Here is a 26,456-nt window from a genome sequence, read left to right on the forward strand (position 1 = left end):
TGAACCTGACTATTGATAGAGCAGTTTGGAAACACTCTTTTTCTAGGATCTGCAAGTGGACATTTGGAGCGCTTTCAGGCCTGTGCTGGAAAGGAAATATCTTCACATAACAAGTAGACAGAAGCATTCTCTGAAACTTCTTTGTGGTGTGTGCATTCAACTCCCAGAGTTGAACATTCCTCTTGACAGAGAAGTTTTGAAACACTCTTTTTATAGAATGTGCAAGTGGATATTTGGACCGCTTCTAGGAATTCGTTGGAAACGGGACACCCTCACACAAAAACAAGACAGAAGCGTTCTCACAAGCTTCTGTGTGATGTGAGCATTCAGCTCACAGTGCTGAACCTTTCTTTTGATAGAGCAATTTTGAAACACTCTTTTTCTGGAATCGGCAAGTGGACATTTGAGCGCTTTGAGGCCTGCGGTGGAAAGGAAATATCTTCACATCAAAACTAGACAGAAGCATTCTCTGAATCTTCTTTGTGGTGTGTGCATTCAACTCACAGAGTTGAACACTCCTCTTAACAGAGACATTTTGAAACACTCTTTTTGTAGGATCTGCAAGTGGAAATTTGGACCGCTTCCAAGAATTCATTGGAAAGGGACAAACTCACACGAAAACTAGACAAAAGCATTCTCACAAACTTCTCTGTGAGAAGTGAATTCAACCCACATAGTTTAACGTTTCTTTCCATGGAGCAGTTTGGAAACACACATTGTGCAATATATGCAAGGGGTCATTCGGAATGCTATGAGGCCTGTGTTCCAAAAGTCTATATCTTCACATATAACCTAGAAAGAAGCATTCTCAGAAACCACATTGTGTTGGTTGCCTTCAACTCACAGAGGGGAATATTCCTTTTGTTAGAGCAGCCATGAAACACTGTTTCTGTATAATCTGCAATTGGATATTTGCAGATCTCTGAGGCCTCTGGTGGGAAGGAAAATTTCTTCTCAAAACACCTATAGAGAAACATTCTCAGAAACCACTTTGTGATATGTGCATTCAACTCACAGAGTTGAACATTCCTTTTGTTAGAGCAGTTTTGAAGGACTCTTTTTGTAGAATCTGCATGTGGATATTTGGACCACTTATAGGAATTTGCTGGAAACGGGATATCCTCACACAAAAACGAGACAGAAGCATTCTCACAAACTCCCTTGTGATGTGTGCTCTCAACTCAGAGATGTGAAACTGACTATTGATAGAGCAGTTTGGAAACACTCTTTTTCTAAGATCTGCAAGTGGACATTTGGAGCGCTTTGAGGCCTGCGCTGGAAAGGAAATATCTTCACATCAAAACTAGCCAGAAGCATTCTCTGAAACTTCTTTGTGGTGTGTGCATTCAACTCACAGAGTTCAACACTCCTTTTAACAGAGACATTTTGAAACTCTCTTTTTGTGGAATCTGCAAGAGGAAATTTGGACCGCTTGTAGGAATTCGCTGGAAACGGGACAAACTCACACGAAAACGAGACAGAAGCATTCTCCCAAACTTCTCCGTGAGAAGTGAATTCAACCCACAGAGTTTAACGTTTCTTTTCATGGAGCAGTTTGGAAACACACTTTGTGCAGTATATGCAAGGGGTCATTGGGAAAGCTATGAGGCCTGTGTTCCAAAAGTCTATATCTTCACATATAACCTAGAAAGAAGCATTCTCAGAAACTACATTGTGTTGGTTGCATTCAACTCACAGAGGGGAATATTCCTTTTGTTAGAGCAGTCCTGAAACACTGTTTTTTTATAATCTACAATTGGATATTTGCAGACCTCTCAGGCCTGTGGTGGGAAGGGAAATTTCTTCTCAAAACACCTATAGAGAAACATTCTCAGAAACCATTTTGTGATATGTGCATTCAACTCACAGAGTTGAACATTCCTTTTGTTGGAGCAGTTTTGAAACACTCTTTTTGTAGAATCTGCATGTGGATATTTGGACCACTTATAGGAATTTGCTGGAAACGGGATATCCTCACACAAAAGCGAGACAGAAGCATTCTCACAAACTCCTTTCTGATGTGTGCTCTCGACTCAGAGATGTGAAACTGACTTTTCATAGAGCAGTTTGGAAACACTCTTTTTCTAGGATCTGCACGTGGACATTTGGAGCCCTTTGAGGCCTGTGCTGGAAAGGCAATATCTTCACGTAACAAGTAGACAGAAACATTCTCTGAAACTTCTTGTTTTGTGTGCATTCAACTCACAGAGTTGAACATTCCTTTTGACAGAGAAATTTTGAAACACTCTTTTTATCGAATGCGCAAGTGGATATTTGGACCGCTTCTAGGAATTCGTTGGAAACGGGACACCCTCACACCAAAACAAGACAGAAGCGTTCTCACAGGCTTCTGTGTGATGTGAGCATTCAGCTCACAGAGCTGAACCTTTCTTTTGTTAGAGCAATTTTGAAACACTCTTTTTCTAGAATCGGCAAGTGGACATTTGGAGGGCTTTGAGGCCTGTGGTGGAAAGGAAATATCTTCACATCAAAACTAGACAGAAGCATTCTCTGAATCTTCTTTGTGCTGTGTGCATTCAACTCAAAGAGTTGAACACTCCTTTGAAGAGAGACATTTTGAAACACTCTTTTTGTAGAATCTGTAAGGGGAAATTTGCACCGCTTGTAGGAATTCGTTGGAAACGGGACAAACTCACACCAAAACTAGACAGAAGCATTCTCACAAACTTCTCTGTGAGAAGTGAATTCAACCCACAGAGTTTAACGTTTCTTTTCATGGAGCAGTTTGGAAACACACTTTTTGCAGTATATGCAAGTGGTCATTCGGAATGCTATGAGGCCTGTGTTTGAAAAGGCAATATCTTCACATATAACCTAGAAAGAATCATTATCAGAAACTACTTTTTGTTGGTTGCATTCAACTCACACAGGGGAATATTCCTTTTGTTAGAGCAGCCATGAAACACTGTTTTTTTATAATCTGCAATTGGACATTTGGAGAGCTCTGAGGCCTCAGGTGGGAAGGGAAATTTCTTCACAAAACACCTTGAGAGAAGCATTCTCAGAAACCGCTTTGTGATGTGTGCATTCAACTCACAGTGTTGAACATTCCTTTGCTTAGAGCAGTTTTGAAACACTCTTTTTGTAGAATCTGCATGTGGATATTTGGACCACTTATAGGCACTTGCTGGAAACGGGATATCCTCACACAAAAGCGAGACAGAAGCATTCTCACAAACTCCTTTCTGATGTGTGCTCTCAACTCAGAGATGTGAACCTGACTTTTCATAGAGCAGTTTGGAAACACTCTTTTTCTAGGATCTGCAAGTGGACATTTGGAGCCCTTTGAGGCCTGTGCTGGAAAGGCAATATCTTCACATAACAAGTAGACAGAAACATTCTCTGAAACTTCTTGTTTTGTGTGCATTCAACTCACAGAGTTGAACATTCCTTTTGACAGAGAAATTTTGAAACACTCTTTTTATAGAATGCGCAAGGGGATATTTGGACCACTTATAGGAATTTGCTGGAAACGGGATGTCCTCACACCAAAACGAGACAGAAGCATTCTCACAAACTACTTTGTGATGTGTGCTCTCAACTCAGAGATGTGAACCTGACTATTGATAGAGCAGTTTGGAAACACTCTTTTTCTAGGATCTGCAAGTGGACATTTGGAGTGCTTTCAGGCCTGGGCTGGAAAGGAAATATCTTCACATAACAAGTAGACAGAAGCATTCTCTGAAACTTCTTTGTGGTGTGTGCATTCAACTCCCAGAGTTGAACATTCCTCTTGACAGAGAAGTTTTGAAACACTCTTTTTATAGAATGTGCAAGTGGATATTTGGACCGCTTCTAGGAATTCGTTGGAAACGGGGCACCCTCACACAAAAACAAGACAGAAGCGTTCTCACAAGCTTCTGTGTGATGTGAGCATTCAGCTCACAGTGCTGAACCTTTCTTTTGATAGAGCAATTTTGAAACACTCTTTTTCTGGAATCGGCAAGTGGACATTTGAGCGCTTTGAGGCCTGCGGTGGAAAGGAAATATCTTCACATCAAAACTAGACAGAAGCATTCTCTGAATCTTCTTTGTGGTGTGTGCATTCAACTCACAGAGTTGAACACTCCTCTTAACAGAGACATTTTGAAACACTCTTTTTGTAGGATCTGCAAGTGGAAATTTGGACCGCTTCCAAGAATTCATTGGAAAGGGACAAACTCACACGAAAACTAGACAAAAGCATTCTCACAAACTTCTCTGTGAGAAGTGAATTCAACCCACATAGTTTAACGTTTCTTTCCATGGAGCAGTTTGGAAACACACATTGTGCAGTATATGCAAGGGGTCATTCGGAAAGCTATGAGGCCTGTGTTCCAAAAGTCTATATCTTCACATATAACCTAGAAAGAAGCATTCTCAGAAACCACATTGTGTTGGTTGCCTTCAACTCACAGAGGGGAATATTCCTTTTGTTAGAGCAGCCATGAAACACTGTTTCTGTATAATCTGCAATTGGATATTTGCAGATCTCTGAGGCCTCTGGTGGGAAGGAAAATTTCTTCTCAAAACACCTATAGAGAAACATTCTCAGAAACCACTTTGTGATATGTGCATTCAACTCACAGAGTTGAACATTCCTTTTGTTAGAGCAGTTTTGAAGGACTCTTTTTGTAGAATCTGCATGTGGATATTTGGACCACTTATAGGAATTTGCTGGAAACGGGATATCCTCACACAAAAACGAGACAGAAGCATTCTCACAAACTCCCTTGTGATGTGTGCTCTCAACTCAGAGATGTGAAACTGACTATTGATAGAGCAGTTTGGAAACACTCTTTTTCTAAGATCTGCAAGTGGACATTTGGAGCGCTTTGAGGCCTGCGCTGGAAAGGAAATATCTTCACATCAAAACTAGCCAGAAGCATTCTCTGAAACTTCTTTGTGGTGTGTGCATTCAACTCACAGAGTTCAACACTCCTTTTAACAGAGACATTTTGAAACTCTCTTTTTGTGGAATCTGCAAGAGGAAATTTGGACCGCTTGTAGGAATTCGCTGGAAACGGGACAAACTCACACGAAAACGAGACAGAAGCATTCTCCCAAACTTCTCCGTGAGAAGTGAATTCAACCCACAGAGTTTAACGTTTCTTTTCATGGAGCAGTTTGGAAACACACTTTGTGCAGTATATGCAAGGGGTCATTGGGAAAGCTATGAGGCCTGTGTTCCAAAAGTCTATATCTTCACATATAACCTAGAAAGAAGCATTCTCAGAAACTACATTGTGTTGGTTGCATTCAACTCACAGAGGGGAATATTCCTTTTGTTAGAGCAGTCCTGAAACACTGTTTTTTTATAATCTACAATTGGATATTTGCAGACCTCTCAGGCCTGTGGTGGGAAGGGAAATTTCTTCTCAAAACACCTATAGAGAAACATTCTCAGAAACCATTTTGTGATATGTGCATTCAACTCACAGAGTTGAACATTCCTTTTGTTGGAGCAGTTTTGAAACACTCTTTTTGTAGAATCTGCATGTGGATATTTGGACCACTTATAAGAATTTGCTGGAAAAGGGATATCCTCACACAAAAGCGAGACAGAAGCATTCTCACAAACTCCTTTCTGATGTGTGCTCTCGACTCAGAGATGTGAACCTGACTTTTCATAGAGCAGTTTGGAAACACTCTTTTTCTAGGATCTGCAAGTGGACATTTGGAGCCCTTTGAGGCCTGTGCTGGAAAGGCAATATCTTCACGTAACAAGTAGACAGAAACATTCTCTGAAAGTTCTTGTTTTGTGTGCATTCAACTCACAGAGTTGAACATTCCTTTTGACAGAGAAATTTTGAAACACTCTTTTTATCGAATGCGCAAGTGGATATTTTGACCGCTTCTAGGAATTCGTTGGAAACGGGACACCCTCACACCAAAACAAGACAGAAGCGTTCTCACAGGCTTCTGTGTGATGTGAGCATTCAGCTCACAGAGCTGAACCTTTCTTTTGTTAGAGCAATTTTGAAACACTCTTTTTCTAGAATCGGCAAGTGGACATTTGGAGGGCTTTGAGGCCTGTGGTGGAAAGGAAATATCTTCACATCAAAACTAGACAGAAGCATTCTCTGAATCTTCTTTGTGCTGTGTGCATTCAACTCAAAGAGTTGAACACTCCTTTTAAGAGAGACATTTTGAAACACTCTTTTTGTAGAATCTGTAAGGGGAAATTTGCACCGCTTGTAGGAATTCGTTGGAAACGGGACAAACTCACACCAAAACTAGACAGAAGCATTCTCACAAACTTCTCTGTGAGAAGTGAATTCAACCCACAGAGTTTAACGTTTCTTTTCATGGAGCAGTTTGGAAATACACTTTTTGCAGTATATGCAAGTGGTCATTCGGAATGCTATGAGGCCTGTGTTTGAAAAGGCAATATCTTCACATATAACCTAGAAAGAATCATTATCAGAAACTACTTTTTGTTGGTTGCATTCAACTCACACAGGGGAATATTCCTTTTGTTAGAGCAGCCATGAAACACTGTTTTTTTATAATCTGCAATTGGACATTTGGAGAGCTCTGAGGCCTCAGGTGGGAAGGGAAATTTCTTCACAAAACACCTTGAGAGAAGCATTCTCAGAAACCGCTTTGTGATGTGTGCATTCAACTCACAGTGTTGAACATTCCTTTGCTTAGAGCAGTTTTGAAACACTCTTTTTGTAGAATCTGCATGTGGATATTTGGACCACTTATAGGCACTTGCTGGAAACGGGATATCTTCACACAAAAGCGAGACAGAAGCATTCTCACAAACTCCTTTCTGATGTGTGCTCTCAACTCAGAGATGTGAACCTGACTTTTCATAGAGCAGTTTGGAAACACTCTTTTTCTAGGATCTGCAAGTGGACATTTGGAGCCCTTTGAGGCCTGTGCTGGAAAGGCAATATCTTCACATAACAAGTAGACAGAAACATTCTCTGAAACTTCTTGTTTTGTGTGCATTCAACTCACAGAGTTGAACATTCCTTTTGACAGAGAAATTTTGAAACACTCTTTTTATAGAATGCGCAAGGGGATATTTGGACCACTTATAGGAATTTGCTGGAAACGGGATGTCCTCACACCAAAACGAGACAGAAGCATTCTCACAAACTACTTTGTGATGTGTGCTCTCAACTCAGAGATGTGAACTTGACTATTGATAGAGCAGTTTGGAAACACTCTTTTTCTAGGATCTGCAAGTGGACATTTGGAGCGCTTTCAGGCCTGTGCTGGAAAGGAAACATCTTCACATAACAAGTAGACAGAAGCATTCTCTGAAACTTCTTTGTGGTGTGTGCATTCAACTCCCAGAGTTGAACATTCCTCTTGACAGAGAAGTTTTGAAACACTCTTTTTATAGAATGTGCAAGTGGATATTTGGACCGCTTCTAGGAATTCGTTGGAAACGGGACACCCTCACACAAAAACAAGACAGAAGCGTTCTCACAAGCTTCTGTGTGATGTGAGCATTCAGCTCACAGTGCTGAACCTTTCTTTTGATAGAGCAATTTTGAAACACTCTTTTTCTGGAATCGGCAAGTGGACATTTGAGCGCTTTGAGGCCTGCGGTGGAAAGGAAATATCTTCACATCAAAACTAGACAGAAGCATTCTCTGAATCTTCTTTGTGGTGTGTGCATTCAACTCACAGAGTTGAACACTCCTCTTAACAGAGACATTTTGAAACCCTCTTTTTGTAGGATCTGCAAGTGGAAATTTGGACCGCTTCCAAGAATTCATTGGAAAGGGACAAACTCACACGAAAACTAGACAAAAGCATTCTCACAAACTTCTCTGTGAGAAGTGAATTCAACCCACACAGTTTAACGTTTCTTTCCATGGAGCAGTTTGGAAACACACATTGTGCAGTATATGCAAGGGGTCATTCGGAAAGCTATGAGGCCTGTGTTCCAAAAGTCTATATCTTCACATATAACCTAGAAAGAAGCATTCTCAGAAACCACATTGTGTTGGTTGCCTTCAACTCACAGAGGGGAATATTCCTTTTGTTAGAGCAGCCATGAAACACTGTTTCTGTATAATCTGCAATTGGATATTTGCAGATCTCTGAGGCCTCTGGTGGGAAGGAAAATTTCTTCTCAAAACACCTATAGAGAAACATTCTCAGAAACCACTTTGTGATATGTGCATTCAACTCACAGAGTTGAACATTCCTTTTGTTAGAGCAGTTTTGAAGGACTCTTTTTGTAGAATCTGCATGTGGATATTTGGACCACTTATAGGAATTTGCTGGAAACGGGATATCCTCACACAAAAACGAGACAGAAGCATTCTCACAAACTCCCTTGTGATGTGTGCTCTCAACTCAGAGATGTGAAACTGACTATTGATAGAGCAGTTTGGAAACACACTTTTTCTAAGATCTGCAAGTGGACATTTGGAGCGCTTTGAGGCCTGCGCTGGAAAGGAAATATCTTCACATCAAAACTAGCCAGAAGCATTCTCTGAAACTTCTTTGTGGTGTGTGCATTCAACTCACAGAGTTCAACACTCCTTTTAACAGAGACATTTTGAAACTCTCTTTTTGTGGAATCTGCAAGAGGAAATTTGGACCGCTTGTAGGAATTCGCTGGAAACGGGACAAACTCACACGAAAACGAGACAGAAGCATTCTCCCAAACTTCTCCGTGAGAAGTGAATTCAACCCACAGAGTTTAACGTTTCTTTTCATGGAGCAGTTTGGAAACACACTTTGTGCAGTATATGCAAGGGGTCATTGGGAAAGCTATGAGGCCTGTGTTCCAAAAGTCTATATCTTCACATATAACCTAGAAAGAAGCATTCTCAGAAACTACATTGTGTTGGTTGCATTCAACTCACAGAGGGGAATATTCCTTTTGTTAGAGCAGTCCTGAAACACTGTTTTTTTATAATCTACAATTGGATATTTGCAGACCTCTCAGGCCTGTGGTGGGAAGGGAAATTTCTTCTCAAAACACCTATAGAGAAACATTCTCAGAAACCATTTTGTGATATGTGCATTCAACTCACAGAGTTGAACATTCCTTTTGTTGGAGCAGTTTTGAAACACTCTTTTTGTAGAAACTGCATGTGGATATTTGGACCACTTATAGGAATTTGCTGGAAACGGGATATCCTCACACAAAAGCGAGACAGAAGCATTCTCACAAACTCCTTTCTGATGTGTGCTCTCGACTCAGAGATGTGAAACTGACTTTTCATAGAGCAGTTTGGAAACACTCTTTTTCTAGGATCTGCACGTGGACATTTGGAGCCCTTTGAGGCCTGTGCTGGAAAGGCAATATCTTCACGTAACAAGTAGACAGAAACATTCTCTGAAACTTCTTGTTTTGTGTGCATTCAACTCACAGAGTTGAACATTCCTTTTGACAGAGAAATTTTGAAACACTCTTTTTATCGAATGCGCAAGTGGATATTTGGACCGCTTCTAGGAATTCGTTGGAAACGGGACACCCTCACACCAAAACAAGACAGAAGCGTTCTCACAGGCTTCTGTGTGATGTGAGCATTCAGCTCACAGAGCTGAACCTTTCTTTTGTTAGAGCAATTTTGAAACACTCTTTTTCTAGAATCGGCAAGTGGACATTTGGAGGGCTTTGAGGCCTGTGGTGGAAAGGAAATATCTTCACATCAAAACTAGACAGAAGCATTCTCTGAATCTTCTTTGTGCTGTGTGCATTCAACTCAAAGAGTTGAACACTCCTTTGAAGAGAGACATTTTGAAACACTCTTTTTGTAGAATCTGTAAGGGGAAATTTGCACCGCTTGTAGGAATTCGTTGGAAACGGGACAAACTCACACCAAAACTAGACAGAAGCATTCTCACAAACTTCTCTGTGAGAAGTGAATTCAACCCACAGAGTTTAACGTTTCTTTTCATGGAGCAGTTTGGAAACACACTTTTTGCAGTACATGCAAGTGGTCATTCGGAATGCTATGAGGCCTGTGTTTGAAAAGGCAATATCTTCACATATAACCTAGAAAGAATCATTATCAGAAACTACTTTTTGTTGGTTGCATTCAACTCACACAGGGGAATATTCCTTTTGTTAGAGCAGCCATGAAACACTGTTTTTTTATAATCTGCAATTGGACATTTGGAGAGCTCTGAGGCCTCAGGTGGGAAGGGAAATTTCTTCACAAAACACCTTGAGAGAAGCATTCTCAGAAACCGCTTTGTGATGTGTGCATTCAACTCACAGTGTTGAACATTCCTTTGCTTAGAGCAGTTTTGAAACACTCTTTTTGTAGAATCTGCATGTGGATATTTGGACCACTTATAGGCACTTGCTGGAAACGGGATATCCTCACACAAAAGCGAGACGGAAGCATTCTCACAAACTCCTTTCTGATGTGTGCTCTCAACTCAGAGATGTGAACCTGACTTTTCATAGAGCAGTTTGGAAACACTCTTTTTCTAGGATCTGCAAGTGGACATTTGGAGCCCTTTGAGGCCTGTGCTGGAAAGGCAATATCTTCACATAACAAGTAGACAGAAACATTCTCTGAAACTTCTTGTTTTGTGTGCATTCAACTCACAGAGTTGAACATTCCTTTTGACAGAGAAATTTTGAAACACTCTTTTTATAGAATGCGCAAGGGGATATTTGGACCACTTATAGGAATTTGCTGGAAACGGGATGTCCTCACACCAAAACGAGACAGAAGCATTCTCACAAACTACTTTGTGATGTGTGCTCTCAACTCAGAGATGTGAACCTGACTATTGATAGAGCAGTTTGGAAACACTCTTTTTCTAGGATCTGCAAGTGGACATTTGGAGTGCTTTCAGGCCTGTGCTGGAAAGGAAATATCTTCACATAACAAGTAGACAGAAGCATTCTCTGAAACTTCTTTGTGGTGTGTGCATTCAACTCCCAGAGTTGAACATTCCTCTTGACAGAGAAGTTTTGAAACACTCTTTTTATAGAATGTGCAAGTGGATATTTGGACCGCTTCTAGGAATTCGTTGGAAACGGGGCACCTTCACACAAAAACAAGACAGAAGCGTTCTCACAAGCTTCTGTGTGATGTGAGCATTCAGCTCACAGTGCTGAACCTTTCTTTTGATAGAGCAATTTTGAAACACTCTTTTTCTGGAATCGGCAAGTGGACATTTGAGCGCTTTGAGGCCTGCGGTGGAAAGGAAATATCTTCACATCAAAACTAGACAGAAGCATTCTCTGAATCTTCTTTGTGGTGTGTGCATTCAACTCACAGAGTTGAACACTCCTCTTAACAGAGACATTTTGAAACACTCTTTTTGTAGGATCTGCAAGTGGAAATTTGGACCGCTTCCAAGAATTCATTGGAAAGGGACAAACTCACACGAAAACTAGACAAAAGCATTCTCACAAACTTCTCTGTGAGAAGTGAATTCAACCCACATAGTTTAACGTTTCTTTCCATGGAGCAGTTTGGAAACACACATTGTGCAGTATATGCAAGGGGTCATTCGGAAAGCTATGAGGCCTGTGTTCCAAAAGTCTATATCTTCACATATAACCTAGAAAGAAGCATTCTCAGAAACCACATTGTGTTGGTTGCCTTCAACTCACAGAGGGGAATATTCCTTTTGTTAGAGCAGCCATGAAACACTGTTTCTGTATAATCTGCAATTGGATATTTGCAGATCTCTGAGGCCTCTGGTGGGAAGGAAAATTTCTTCTCAAAACACCTATAGAGAAACATTCTCAGAAACCACTTTGTGATATGTGCATTCAACTCACAGAGTTGAACATTCCTTTTGTTAGAGCAGTTTTGAAGGACTCTTTTTGTAGAATCTGCATGTGGATATTTGGACCACTTATAGGAATTTGCTGGAAACGGGATATCCTCACACAAAAACGAGACAGAAGCATTCTCACAAACTCCCTTGTGATGTGTGCTCTCAACTCAGAGATGTGAAACTGACTATTGATAGAGCAGTTTGGAAACACTCTTTTTCTAAGATCTGCAAGTGGACATTTGGAGCGCTTTGAGGCCTGCGCTGGAAAGGAAATATCTTCACATCAAAACTAGCCAGAAGCATTCTCTGAAACTTCTTTGTGGTGTGTGCATTCAACTCACAGAGTTCAACACTCCTTTTAACAGAGACATTTTGAAACTCTCCTTTGTGGAATCGGCAAGAGGAAATTTGGACCGCTTGTAGGAATTCGCTGGAAACGGGACAAACTCACACGAAAACGAGACAGAAGCATTCTCCCAAACTTCTCCGTGAGAAGTGAATTCAACCCACAGAGTTTAACGTTTCTTTTCATGGAGCAGTTTGGAAACACACTTTGTGCAGTATATGCAAGGGGTCATTGGGAAAGCTATGAGGCCTGTGTTCCAAAAGTCTATATCTTCACATATAACCTAGAAAGAAGCATTCTCAGAAACTACATTGTGTTGGTTGCATTCAACTCACAGAGGGGAATATTCCTTTTGTTAGAGCAGTCCTGAAACACTGTTTTTTTATAATCTACAATTGGATATTTGCAGACCTCTCAGGCCTGTGGTGGGAAGGGAAATTTCTTCTCAAAACACCTATAGAGAAACATTCTCAGAAACCATTTTGTGATATGTGCATTCAACTCACAGAGTTGAACATTCCTTTTGTTGGAGCAGTTTTGAAACACTCTTTTTGTAGAATCTGCATGTGGATATTTGGACCACTTATAAGAATTTGCTGGAAAAGGGATATCCTCACACAAAAGCGAGACAGAAGCATTCTCACAAACTCCTTTCTGATGTGTGCTCTCGACTCAGAGATGTGAACCTGACTTTTCATAGAGCAGTTTGGAAACACTCTTTTTCTAGGATCTGCAAGTGGACATTTGGAGCCCTTTGAGGCCTGTGCTGGAAAGGCAATATCTTCACGTAACAAGTAGACAGAAACATTCTCTGAAAGTTCTTGTTTTGTGTGCATTCAACTCACAGAGTTGAACATTCCTTTTGACAGAGAAATTTTGAAACACTCTTTTTATCGAATGCGCAAGTGGATATTTGGACCGCTTCTAGGAATTCGTTGGAAACGGGACACCCTCACACCAAAACAAGACAGAAGCGTTCTCACAGGCTTCTGTGTGATGTGAGCATTCAGCTCACAGAGCTGAACCTTTCTTTTGTTAGAGCAATTTTGAAACACTCTTTTTCTAGAATCGGCAAGTGGACATTTGGAGGGCTTTGAGGCCTGTGGTGGAAAGGAAATATCTTCACATCAAAACTAGACAGAAGCATTCTCTGAATCTTCTTTGTGCTGTGTGCATTCAACTCAAAGAGTTGAACACTCCTTTGAAGAGAGACATTTTGAAACACTCTTTTTGTAGAATCTGTAAGGGGAAATTTGCACCGCTTGTAGGAATTCGTTGGAAACGGGACAAACTCACACCAAAACTAGACAGAAGCATTCTCACAAACTTCTCTGTGAGAAGTGAATTCAACCCACAGAGTTTAACGTTTCTTTTCATGGAGCAGTTTGGAAATACACTTTTTGCAGTATATGCAAGTGGTCATTCGGAATGCTATGAGGCCTGTGTTTGAAAAGGCAATATCTTCACATATAACCTAGAAAGAATCATTATCAGAAACTACTTTTTGTTGGTTGCATTCAACTCACACAGGGGAATATTCCTTTTGTTAGAGCAGCCATGAAACACTGTTTTTTTATAATCTGCAATTGGACATTTGGAGAGCTCTGAGGCCTCAGGTGGGAAGGGAAATTTCTTCACAAAACACCTTGAGAGAAGCATTCTCAGAAACCGCTTTGTGATGTGTGCATTCAACTCACAGTGTTGAACATTCCTTTGCTTAGAGCAGTTTTGAAACACTCTTTTTGTAGAATCTGCATGTGGATATTTGGACCACTTATAGGCACTTGCTGGAAACGGGATATCTTCACACAAAAGCGAGACAGAAGCATTCACACAAACTCCTTTCTGATGTGTGCTCTCAACTCAGAGATGTGAACCTGACTTTTCATAGAGCAGTTTGGAAACACTCTTTTTCTAGGATCTGCAAGTGGACATTTGGAGCCCTTTGAGGCCTGTGCTGGAAAGGCAATATCTTCACATAACAAGTAGACAGAAACATTCTCTGAAACTTCTTGTTTTGTGTGCATTCAACTCACAGAGTTGAACATTCCTTTTGACAGAGTAATTTTGAAACACTCTTTTTATAGAATGCGCAAGGGGATATTTGGACCACTTATAGGAATTTGCTGGAAACGGGATGTCCTCACACCAAAACGAGACAGAAGCATTCTCACAAACTACTTTGTGATGTGTGCTCTCAACTCAGAGATGTGAACCTGACTATTGATAGAGCAGTTTGGAAACACTCTTTTTCTAGGATCTGCAAGTGGACATTTGGAGCGCTTTCAGGCCTGTGCTGGAAAGGAAATATCTTCACATAACAAGTAGACAGAAGCATTCTCTGAAACTTCTTTGTGGTGTGTGCATTCAACTCCCAGAGTTGAACATTCCTCTTGACAGAGAAGTTTTGAAACACTCTTTTTATAGAATGTGCAAGTGGATATTTGGAACGCTTCTAGGAATTCGTTGGAAACGGGACACCCTCACACAAAAACAAGTCAGAAGCGTTCTCACAAGCTTCTGTGTGATGTGAGCATTCAGCTCACAGTGCTGAACCTTTCTTTTGATAGAGCAATTTTGAAACACTCTTTTTCTGGAATCGGCAAGTGGACATTTGAGCGCTTTGAGGCCTGCGGTGGAAAGGAAATATCTTCACATCAAAACTAGACAGAAGCATTCTCTGAATCTTCTTTGTGGTGTGTGCATTCAACTCACAGAGTTGAACACTCCTCTTAACAGAGACATTTTGAAACACTCTTTTTGTAGGATCTGCAAGTGGAAATTTGGACCGCTTCCAAGAATTCATTGGAAAGGGACAAACTCACACGAAAACTAGACAAAAGCATTCTCACAAACTTCTCTGTGAGAAGTGAATTCAACCCACATAGTTTAACGTTTCTTTCCATGGAGCAGTTTGGAAACACACATTGTGCAGTATATGCAAGGGGTCATTCGGAAAGCTATGAGGCCTGTGTTCCAAAAGTCTATATCTTCACATATAACCTAGAAAGAAGCATTCTCAGAAACCACATTTTGTTGGTTGCCTTCAACTCACAGAGGGGAATATTCCTTTTGTTAGAGCAGCCATGAAACACTGTTTCTGTATAATCTGCAATTGGATATTTGCAGATCTCTGAGGCCTCTGGTGGGAAGGAAAATTTCTTCTCAAAACACCTATAGAGAAACATTCTCAGAAACCACTTTGTGATATGTGCATTCAACTCACAGAGTTGAACATTCCTTTTGTTAGAGCAGTTTCGAAGGACTCTTTTTGTAGAATCTGCATGTGGATATTTGGACCACTTATAGGAATTTGCTGGAAACGGGATATCCTCACACAAAAACGAGACAGAAGCATTCTCACAAACTCCCTTGTGATGTGTGCTCTCAACTCAGAGATGTGAAACTGACTATTGATAGAGCAGTTTGGAAACACTCTTTTTCTAAGATCTGCAAGTGGACATTTGGAGCGCTTTGAGGCCTGTGCTGGAAAGGAAATATCTTCACATCAAAACTAGCCAGAAGCATTCTCTGAAACTTCTTTGTGGTGTGTGCATTCAACTCACAGAGTTCAACACTCCTTTTAACAGAGACATTTTGAAACCCTCTTTTTGTGGAATCTGCAAGAGGAAATTTGGACCGCTTGTAGGAATTCGTTGGAAACGGGACAAACTCACACGAAAACGAGACAGAAGCATTCTCCCAAACTTCTCCGTGAGAAGTGAATTCAACCCACAGAGTTTAACGTTTCTTTTCATGGAGCAGTTTGGAAACACACTTTTTGCAGTATATGCAAGTGGTCATTCGGAATGCTATGAGGCCTGTGTTTGAAAAGGCAATATCTTCACATATAACCTAGAAAGAATCATTATCAGAAACTACTTTTTGTTGGTTGCATTCAACTCACACAGGGGAATATTCCTTTTGTTAGAGCAGCCATGAAACACTGTTTTTTTATAATCTGCAATTGGACATTTGGAGAGCTCTGAGGCCTCAGGTGGGAAGGGAAATTTCTTCACAAAACACCTTGAGAGAAGCATTCTCAGAAACCGCTTTGTGATGTGTGCATTCAACTCACAGTGTTGAACATTCCTTTGCTTAGAGCAGTTTTGAAACACTCTTTTTGTAGAATCTGCATGTGGATATTTGGACCACTTATAGGCACTTGCTGGAAACGGGATATCCTCACACAAAAGCGAGACGGAAGCATTCTCACAAACTCCTTTCTGATGTGTGCTCTCAACTCAGAGATGTGAACCTGACTTTTCATAGAGCAGTTTGGAAACACTCTTTTTCTAGGATCTGCAAGTGGACATTTGGAGCCCTTTGAGGCCTGTGCTGGAAAGGCAATATCTTCACATAACAAGTAGACAGAAACATTCTCTGAAACTTCTTGTTTTGTGTGCATTCAACTCACAGAGTTGAACATTCCTTTTGACAGAGAAATTTTGAAACACTCTTTTTATAGAATGCGCAAGGGGATATTTGGACCACTTATAGGAATTTGCTGGAAACGGGATGTCCTCACACCAAAACGAGACAGAAGCATTCTCACAAACTACTTTGTGATGTGTGCTCTCAACTCAGAGATGTGAACCTGACTATTGATAGAGCAGTTTGGAAACACTCTTTTTCTAGGATCTGCAAGTAGACATTTGGAGTGCTTTCAGGCCTGTGCTGGAAAGGAAATATCTTCACATAACAAGTAGACAGAAGCATTCTCTGAAACTTCTTTGTGGTGTGTGCATTCAACTCCCAGAGTTGAACATTCCTCTTGACAGAGAAGTTTTGAAACACTCTTTTTATAGAATGTGCAAGTGGATATTTGGACCGCTTCTAGGAATTCGTTGGAAACGGGGCACCTTCACACAAAAACAAGACAGAAGCGTTCTCACAAGCTTCTGTGTGATGTGAGCATTCAGCTCACAGTGCTGAACCTTTCTTTTGATAGAGCAATTTTGAAACACTCTTTTTCTGGAATCGGCAAGTGGACATTTGAGCGCTTTGAGGCCTGCGGTGGAAAGGAAATATCTTCACATCAAAACTAGACAGAAGCATTCTCTGAATCTTCTTTGTGGTGTGTGCATTCAACTCACAGAGTTGAACACTCCTCTTAACAGAGACATTTTGAAACACTCTTTTTGTAGGATCTGCAAGTGGAAATTTGGACCGCTTCCAAGAATTCATTGGAAAGGGACAAACTCACACGAAAACTAGACAAAAGCATTCTCACAAACTTCTCTGTGAGAAGTGAATTCAACCCACATAGTTTAACGTTTCTTTCCATGGAGCAGTTTGGAAACACACATTGTGCAGTATATGCAAGGGGTCATTCGGAAAGCTATGAGGCCTGTGTTCCAAAAGTCTATATCTTCACATATAACCTAGAAAGAAGCATTCTCAGAAACCACATTGTGTTGGTTGCCTTCAACTCACAGAGGGGAATATTCCTTTTGTTAGAGCAGCCATGAAACACTGTTTCTGTATAATCTGCAATTGGATATTTGCAGATCTCTGAGGCCTCTGGTGGGAAGGAAAATTTCTTCTCAAAACACCTATAGAGAAACATTCTCAGAAACCACTTTGTGATATGTGCATTCAACTCACAGAGTTGAACATTCCTTTTGTTAGAGCAGTTTTGAAGGACTCTTTTTGTAGAATCTGCATGTGGATATTTGGACCACTTATAGGAATTTGCTGGAAACGGGATATCCTCACACAAAAACGAGACAGAAGCATTCTCACAAACTCCCTTGTGATGTGTGCTCTCAACTCAGAGATGTGAAACTGACTATTGATAGAGCAGTTTGGAAACACTCTTTTTCTAAGATCTGCAAGTGGACATTTGGAGCGCTTTGAGGCCTGCGCTGGAAAGGAAATATCTTCACATCAAAACTAGCCAGAAGCATTCTCTGAAACTTCTTTGTGGTGTGTGCATTCAACTCACAGAGTTCAACACTCCTTTTAACAGAGACATTTTGAAACTCTCCTTTGTGGAATCGGCAAGAGGAAATTTGGACCGCTTGTAGGAATTCGCTGGAAACGGGACAAACTCACACGAAAACGAGACAGAAGCATTCTCCCAAACTTCTCCGTGAGAAGTGAATTCAACCCACAGAGTTTAACGTTTCTTTTCATGGAGCAGTTTGGAAACACACTTTGTGCAGTATATGCAAGGGGTCATTGGGAAAGCTATGAGGCCTGTGTTCCAAAAGTCTATATCTTCACATATAACCTAGAAAGAAGCATTCTCAGAAACTACATTGTGTTGGTTGCATTCAACTCACAGAGGGGAATATTCCTTTTGTTAGAGCAGTCCTGAAACACTGTTTTTTTATAATCTACAATTGGATATTTGCAGACCTCTCAGGCCTGTGGTGGGAAGGGAAATTTCTTCTCAAAACACCTATAGAGAAACATTCTCAGAAACCATTTTGTGATATGTGCATTCAACTCACAGAGTTGAACATTCCTTTTGTTGGAGCAGTTTTGAAACACTCTTTTTGTAGAATCTGCATGTGGATATTTGGACCACTTATAGGAATTTGCTGGAAACGGGATATCCTCACACAAAAGCGAGACAGAAGCATTCTCACAAACTCCTTTCTGATGTGTGCTCTCGACTCAGAGATGTGAAACTGACTTTTCATAGAGCAGTTTGGAAACACTCTTTTTCTAGGATCTGCACGTGGACATTTGGAGCCCTTTGAGGCCTGTGCTGGAAAGGCAATATCTTCACGTAACAAGTAGACAGAAACATTCTCTGAAACTTCTTGTTTTGTGTGCATTCAACTCACAGAGTTGAACATTCCTTTTGACAGAGAAATTTTGAAACACTCTTTTTATCGAATGCGCAAGTGGATATTTGGACCGCTTCTAGGAATTCGTTGGAAACGGGACACCCTCACACCAAAACAAGACAGAAGCGTTCTCACAGGCTTCTGTGTGATGTGAGCATTCAGCTCACAGAGCTGAACCTTTCTTTTGTTAGAGCAATTTTGAAACACTCTTTTTCTAGAATCGGCAAGTGGACATTTGGAGGGCTTTGAGGCCTGTGGTGGAAAGGAAATATCTTCACATCAAAACTAGACAGAAGCATTCTCTGAATCTTCTTTGTGCTGTGTGCATTCAACTCAAAGAGTTGAACACTCCTTTGAAGAGAGACATTTTGAAACACTCTTTTTGTAGAATCTGTAAGGGGAAATTTGCACCGCTTGTAGGAATTCGTTGGAAACGGGACAAACTCACACCAAAACTAGACAGAAGCATTCTCACAAACTTCTCTGTGAGAAGTGAATTCAACCCACAGAGTTTAACGTTTCTTTTCATGGAGCAGTTTGGAAACACACTTTTTGCAGTATATGCAAGTGGTCATTCGGAATGCTATGAGGCCTGTGTTTGAAAAGGCAATATCTTCACATATAACCTAGAAAGAATCATTATCAGAAACTACTTTTTGTTGGTTGCATTCAACTCACACAGGGGAATATTCCTTTTGTTAGAGCAGCCATGAAACACTGTTTTTTTATAATCTGCAATTGGACATTTGGAGAGCTCTGAGGCCTCAGGTGGGAAGGGAAATTTCTTCACAAAACACCTTGAGAGAAGCATTCTCAGAAACCGCTTTGTGATGTGTGCATTCAACTCACAGTGTTGAACATTCCTTTGCTTAGAGCAGTTTTGAAACACTCTTTTTGTAGAATCTGCATGTGGATATTTGGACCACTTATAGGCACTTGCTGGAAACGGGATATCCTCACACAAAAGCGAGACAGAAGCATTCTCACAAACTCCTTTCTGATGTGTGCTCTCAACTCAGAGATGTGAACCTGACTTTTCATAGAGCAGTTTGGAAACACTCTTTTTCTAGGATCTGCAAGTGGACATTTGGAGCCCTTTGAGGCCTGTGCTGGAAAGGCAATATCTTCACATAACAAGTAGACAGAAACATTCTCTGAAACTTCTTGTTTTGTGTGCATTCAACTCACAGAGTTGAACATTCCTTTTGACAGAGAAATTTTGAAACACTCTTTTTATAGAATGCGCAAGGGGATATTTGGACCACTTATAGGAATTTGCTGGAAACGGGATGTCCTCACACCAAAACGAGACAGAAGCATTCTCACAAACTACTTTGTGATGTGTGCTCTCAACTCAGAGATGTGAACCTGACTATTGATAGAGCAGTTTGGAAACACTCTTTTTCTAGGATCTGCAAGTAGACATTTGGAGTGCTTTCAGGCCTGTGCTGGAAAGGAAATATCTTCACATAACAAGTAGACAGAAGCATTCTCTGAAACTTCTTTGTGGTGTGTGCATTCAACTCCCAGAGTTGAACATTCCTCTTGACAGAGAAGTTTTGAAACACACTTTTTATAGAATGTGCAAGTGGATATTTGGACCGCTTCTAGGAATTCGTTGGAAACGGGGCACCTTCACACAAAAACAAGACAGAAGCGTTCTCACAAGCTTCTGTGTGATGTGAGCATTCAGCTCACAGTGCTGAACCTTTCTTTTGATAGAGCAATTTTGAAACACTCTTTTTCTGGAATCGGCAAGTGGACATTTGAGCGCTTTGAGGCCTGCGGTGGAAAGGAAATATCTTCACATCAAAACTAGACAGAAGCATTCTCTGAATCTTCTTTGTGGTGTGTGCATTCAACTCACAGAGTTGAACACTCCTCTTAACAGAGACATTTTGAAACACTCTTTTTGTAGGATCTGCAAGTGGAAATTTGGACCGCTTCCAAGAATTCATTGGAAAGGGACAAACTCACACGAAAACTAGACAAAAGCATTCTCACAAACTTCTCTGTGAGAAGTGAATTCAACCCACATAGTTTAACGTTTCTTTCCATGGAGCAGTTTGGAAACACACATTGTGCAGTATATGCAAGGGGTCATTCGGAAAGCTATGAGGCCTGTGTTCCAAAAGTCTATATCTTCACATATAACCTAGAAAGAAGCATTCTCAGAAACCACATTGTGTTGGTTGCCTTCAACTCACAGAGGGGAATATTCCTTTTGTTAGAGCAGCCATGAAACACTGTTTCTGTATAATCTGCAATTGGATATTTGCAGATCTCTGAGGCCTCTGGTGGGAAGGAAAATTTCTTCTCAAAACACCTATAGAGAAACATTCTCAGAAACCACTTTGTGATATGTGCATTCAACTCACAGAGTTGAACATTCCTTTTGTTAGAGCAGTTTTGAAGGACTCTTTTTGTAGAATCTGCATGTGGATATTTGGACCACTTATAGGAATTTGCTGGAAACGGGATATCCTCACACAAAAACGAGACAGAAGCATTCTCACAAACTCCCTTGTGATGTGTGCTCTCAACTCAGAGATGTGAAACTGACTATTGATAGAGCAGTTTGGAAACACTCTTTTTCTAAGATCTGCAAGTGGACATTTGGAGCGCTTTGAGGCCTGCGCTGGAAAGGAAATATCTTCACATCAAAACTAGCCAGAAGCATTCTCTGAAACTTCTTTGTGGTGTGTGCATTCAACTCACAGAGTTCAACACTCCTTTTAACAGAGACATTTTGAAACTCTCCTTTGTGGAATCGGCAAGAGGAAATTTGGACCGCTTGTAGGAATTCGCTGGAAACGGGACAAACTCACACGAAAACGAGACAGAAGCATTCTCCCAAACTTCTCCGTGAGAAGTGAATTCAACCCACAGAGTTTAACGTTTCTTTTCATGGAGCAGTTTGGAAACACACTTTGTGCAGTATATGCAAGGGGTCATTGGGAAAGCTATGAGGCCTGTGTTCCAAAAGTCTATATCTTCACATATAACCTAGAAAGAAGCATTCTCAGAAACTACATTGTGTTGGTTGCATTCAACTCACAGAGGGGAATATTCCTTTTGTTAGAGCAGTCCTGAAACACTGTTTTTTTATAATCTACAATTGGATATTTGCAGACCTCTCAGGCCTGTGGTGGGAAGGGAAATTTCTTCTCAAAACACCTATAGAGAAACATTCTCAGAAACCATTTTGTGATATGTGCATTCAACTCACAGAGTTGAACATTCCTTTTGATGGAGCAGTTTTGAAACACTCTTTTTGTAGAATCTGCATGTGGATATTTGGACCACTTATAGGCACTTGCTGGAAACGGGATATCCTCACACAAAAGCGAGACAGAAGCATTCTCACAAACTCCTTTCTGATGTGTGCTCTCAACTCAGAGATGTGAACCTGACTTTTCATAGAGCAGTTTGGAAACACTCTTTTTCTAGGATCTGCAAGTGGACATTTGGAGCCCTTTGAGGCCTGTGCTGGAAAGGCAATATCTTCACGTAACAAGTAGACAGAAACATTCTCTGAAACTTCTTGTTTTGTGTGCATTCAACTCACAGAGTTGAACATTCCTTTTGACTGAGAAATTTTGAAACACTCTTTTTATAGAATGCGCAAGGGGATATTTGGACCACTTATAGGAATTTGCTGGAAACGGGATGTCCTCACACCAAAACGAGACAGAAGCATTCTCACAAACTACTTTGTGATGTGTGCTCTCAACTCAGAGATGTGAACCTGACTATTGATAGAGCAGTTTGGAAACACTCTTTTTCTAGGATCTGCAAGTGGACATTTGGAGTGCTTTCAGGCCTGTGCTGGAAAGGAAATATCTTCACATAACAAGTAGACAGAAGCATTCTCTGAAACTTCTTTGTGGTGTGTGCATTCAACTCCCAGAGTTGAACATTCCTCTTGACAGAGAAGTTTTGAAACACTCTTTTTATAGAATGTGCAAGTGGATATTTGGACCGCTTCTAGGAATTCGTTGGAAACGGGACACCCTCACACAAAAACAAGTCAGAAGCGTTCTCACAAGCTTCTGTGTGATGTGAGCATTCAGCTCACAGTGCTGAACCTTTCTTTTGATAGAGCAATTTTGAAACACTCTTTTTCTGGAATCGGCAAGTGGACATTTGAGCGCTTTGAGGCCTGCGGTGGAAAGGAAATATCTTCACATCAAAACTAGACAGAAGCATTCTCTGAATCTTCTTTGTGGTGTGTGCATTCAACTCACAGAGTTGAACACTCCTCTTAACAGAGACATTTTGAAACACTCTTTTTGTAGGATCTGCAAGTGGAAATTTGGACCGCTTCCAAGAATTCATTGGAAAGGGACAAACTCACACGAAAACTAGACAAAAGCATTCTCACAAACTTCTCTGTGAGAAGTGAATTCAACCCACATAGTTTAACGTTTCTTTCCATGGAGCAGTTTGGAAACACACATTGTGCAGTATATGCAAGGGGTCATTCGGAAAGCTATGAGGCCTGTGTTCCAAAAGTCTATATCTTCACATATAACCTAGAAAGAAGCATTCTCAGAAACCACATTTTGTTGGTTGCCTTCAACTCACAGAGGGGAATATTCCTTTTGTTAGAGCAGCCATGAAACACTGTTTCTGTATAATCTGCAATTGGATATTTGCAGATCTCTGAGGCCTCTGGTGGGAAGGAAAATTTCTTCTCAAAACACCTATAGAGAAACATTCTCAGAAACCACTTTGTGATATGTGCATTCAACTCACAGAGTTGAACATTCCTTTTGTTAGAGCAGTTTCGAAGGACTCTTTTTGTAGAATCTGCATGTGGATATTTGGACCACTTATAGGAATTTGCTGGAAACGGGATATCCTCACACAAAAACGAGACAGAAGCATTCTCACAAACTCCCTTGTGATGTGTGCTCTCAACTCAGAGATGTGAAACTGACTATTGATAGAGCAGTTTGGAAACACTCTTTTTCTAAGATCTGCAAGTGGACATTTGGAGCGCTTTGAGGCCTGTGCTGGAAAGGAAATATCTTCACATCAAAACTAGCCAGAAGCATTCTCTGAAACTTCTTTGTGGTGTGTGCATTCAACTCACAGAGTTCAACACTCCTTTTAACAGAGACATTTTGAAACCCTCTTTTTGTGGAATCTGCAAGAGGAAATTTGGACCGCTTGTAGGAATTCGTTGGAAACGGGACAAACTCACACGAAAACGAGACAGAAGCATTCTCCCAAACTTCTCCGTGAGAAGTGAATTCAACCCACAGAGTTTAACGTTTCTTTTCATGGAGCAGTTTGGAAACACACTTTGTGCAGTATATGCAAGGGGTCATTGGGAAAGCTATGAGGCCTGTGTACCAAAAGTCTATATCTTCACATATAACCTAGAAAGAAGCATTCTCAGAAACTACATTGTGTTGGTTGCATTCAACTCACAGAGGGGAATATTCCTTTTGTTAGAGCAGTCCTGAAACACTGTTTTTTTATAATCTACAATTGGATATTTGCAGACCTCTCAGACCTGTGGTAGGAAGGGAAATTTCTTCTCAAAACACCTATAGAGAAACATTCTCAGAAACCATTTTGTGATATGTGCATTCAACTCACAGAGTTGAACATTCCTTTTGTTGGAGCAGTTTTGAAACACTCTTTTTGTAGAATCTGCATGTGGATATTTGGACCACTTATAGGCACTTGCTGGAAACGGGATATCCTCACACAAAAGCGAGACAGAAGCATTCTCACAAACTCCTTTCTGATGTGTGCTCTCAACTCAGAGATGTGAACCTGACTTTTCATAGAGAAGTTTGGAAACACTCTTTTTCTAGGATCTGCAAGTGGACATTTGGAGCCCTTTGAGGCCTGTGCTGGAAAGGCAATATCTTCACGTAACAAGTAGACAGAAACATTCTCTGAAACTTCTTGTTTAGTGTGCATTCAACTCACAGAGTTGAACATTCCTTTTGACAGAGAAATTTTGAAACACTCTTTTTATAGAATGCGCAAGGGGATATTTGGACCACTTATAGGAATTTGCTGGAAACGGGATGTCCTCACACCAAAACGAGACAGAAGCATTCTCACAAACTACTTTGTGATGTGTGCTCTCAACTCAGAGATGTGAACCTGACTATTGATAGAGCAGTTTGGAAACACTCTTTTTCTAGGATCTGCAAGTGGACATTTGGAGCGCTTTCAGGCATGTGCTGGAAAGGAAATATCTTCACATAACAAGTAGACAGAAGCATTCTCTGAAACTTCTTTGTGGTGTGTGCATTCAACTCCCAGAGTTGAACATTCCTCTTGACAGAGAAGTTTTGAAACACTCTTTTTATAGAATGTGCAAGTGGATATTTGGACCGCTTCTAGGAATTCGTTGGAAACGGGACACCCTCACACAAAAACAAGACAGAAGCGTTCTCACAAGCTTCTGTGTGATGTGAGCATTCAGCTCACAGTGCTGAACCTTTCTTTTGATAGAGCAATTTTGAAACACTCTTTTTCTGGAATCGGCAAGTGGACATTTGAGCGCTTTGAGGCCTGCGGTGGAAAGGAAATATCCTCACATCAAAACTAGACAGAAGCATTCTCTGAATCTTCTTTGTGGTGTGTGCATTCAACTCACAGAGTTGAACACTCCTCTTAACAGAGACATTTTGAAACACTCTTTTTGTAGGATCTGCAAGTGTAAATTTGGACCGCTTCCAAGAATTCATTGGAAAGGGACAAACTCACACGAAAACTAGACAAAAGCATTCTCACAAACTTCTCTGTGAGAAGTGAATTCAACCCACATAGTTTAACGTTTCTTTCCATGGAGCAGTTTGGAAACACACATTCTGCAGTATATGCAAGGGGTCATTCGGAAAGCTATGAGGCCTGTGTTCCAAAAGTCTATATCTTCACATATAACCTAGAAAGAAGCATTCTCAGAAACCACATTGTGTTGGTTGCCTTCAACTCACAGAGGGGAATATTCCTTTTGTTAGAGCAGCCATGAAACACTGTTTCTGTATAATCTGCAATTGGATATTTGCAGATCTCTGAGGCCTCTGGTGGGAAGGAAAATTTCTTCTCAAAACACCTATAGAGAAACATTCTCAGAAACCAATTTGTGATATGTGCATTCAAGTCACAGAGTTGAACATTCCTTTTGTTAGAGCAGTTTTGAAGGACTCTTTTTGTAGAATCTGCATGTGGATATTTGGACCACTTATAGGAATTTGCTGGAAACGGGATATCCTCACACAAAAACGAGACAGAAGCATTCCCACAAACTCCCTTGTGATGTGTGCTCTCAACTCAGAGATGTGAAACTGACTATTGATAGAGCAGTTTGGAAACACACTTTTTCTAAGATCTGCAAGTGGACATTTGGAGCGCTTTGAGGCCTGCGCTGGAAAGGAAATATCTTCACATCAAAACTAGCCAGAAGCATTCTCTGAAACTTCTTTGTGGTGTGTGCATTCAACTCACAGAGTTCAACACTCCTTTTAACAGAGACATTTTGAAACTCTCTTTTTGTGGAATCTGCAAGAGGAAATTTGGACCGCTTGTAGGAATTCGCTGGAAACGGG

This window comes from Pongo abelii, chromosome 19 (assembly GCF_028885655.2).
Source record: "Pongo abelii isolate AG06213 chromosome 19, NHGRI_mPonAbe1-v2.0_pri, whole genome shotgun sequence".
Taxonomy (NCBI): Eukaryota; Metazoa; Chordata; class Mammalia; order Primates; family Hominidae; genus Pongo; species Pongo abelii.